Source organism: Paramisgurnus dabryanus, chromosome 12, assembly GCF_030506205.2.
Source record: "Paramisgurnus dabryanus chromosome 12, PD_genome_1.1, whole genome shotgun sequence".
Taxonomy (NCBI): Eukaryota; Metazoa; Chordata; class Actinopteri; order Cypriniformes; family Cobitidae; genus Paramisgurnus; species Paramisgurnus dabryanus.
In genome coordinates, this window is record NC_133348.1 from 4108586 (window position 1) to 4110074 (window position 1489).

Genomic DNA, 1489 nt, shown 5'->3' on the forward strand with positions numbered 1-1489 from the left:
AGAGAAACGGTGCAGTGCACATACAGTAAGTGTTACAGGCAAATTCAAATGAATAAATAAATAAAAAATAAAACAGGACCAAACTTTGCCACTAGGCTATATAAAAGCTGTGCCTATAGAATTGAAACACTTTATTATAATACAAAGTAATGACAACCGCACACATAACCAAAACCACTCCTAACTTCGCCTTGCCTCAAAAACATTTTAGATATTTGAAGGTATGAACCAATCTTAAGCGCAAACTGCCCATATTGTAACTTTGCTCGGTAAGTCTTATTTGCCCAAATTAAGTATGGATGTTTAAACGTTTGCTCATGGAGATAAATGCTGAAGACCTTTATTTTGTTAAAATAATTACCTTAAAGAAATATAACCGAACCAATGCACTTTATATTGCCCTTGTTCATTATACCCACACACAAACAAAACAAACAAATTGGAAAATAATTTTGTCGAAACTTGGTGAATAATTTCTAAATTCAGTCAGGGCTTGAAACTAAACCACTTTCCTGGTTTAGGACAACCTATCTGCAAAAAGACTAATAACATCAGCATTCCATAAAACAGCTAAATAATTATAAGTAAATTATTTTTTATATAATAAAAGCGGACCAATATAATAATATGGAAGCATGCACTTTTATGATAAAATACCTTGTTTGCGTTTGGTTTTGTGTAAACCTGTTTGAATTACATGTATATTATTTATACTGAAGGACTTGAATTAATACTTTGAAGGAAACTATACTTTCCATGAAACACACGAATGAGCTCTCGTCTATACAAGAACTTCAAAACACTGAAAAATGACTTGCTTAAAGGGCACCTATTACGCAAAATCCACTTTTACAAGGTTTTTGGACATAAATGTGTGTTGGCAGTGTGTGAACACAACCACCCTACAATGACATAAATCCACCCAGTCCTTATTTTTAAAGGGACACTCCACTTAAAAAAAAAAAAATATGCTCATTTTCCAGTTCCTCCAGAGTTAAACATTTGATTCTTACTGTTTTGGAATCCTTTCAGCTGATCTCCGGGTCTGGCGCTAGCACTTTTAGCATAGCGTAGCATAATTAATTGAATCTGATTAGACCATTAGCATCGCGCTAAAAAATAACCAAAGAGTTTCTATATTTTTCTTATTTTAAACTTGACTCTTCTGTTGTTACATCGTGTACGAAGACTGACGGAGAATTAAAAGTTGTGATTTTCTAGGCCAATATGGTTAGGCACTATACTTTCATTCTGGCGTAATAATCAAGGACTTGGCTGCAGACGCCTTTACATCAGCAAAGTCCTTGATTATTACACCAGAATGAGAGTATAGTTCCTAGCCATATCTGCCTAGAAAATTGCAACTTTTATTTTTCTATCGGTCTTAGTACACAACGTAACTACAAAAGAGTCGAGTTTTAAATAGGAAAAATATCGAAACTCTTTGGTTATTTTTTAGCGTGATGCTAATGGTCTAATCAGTTTTAAT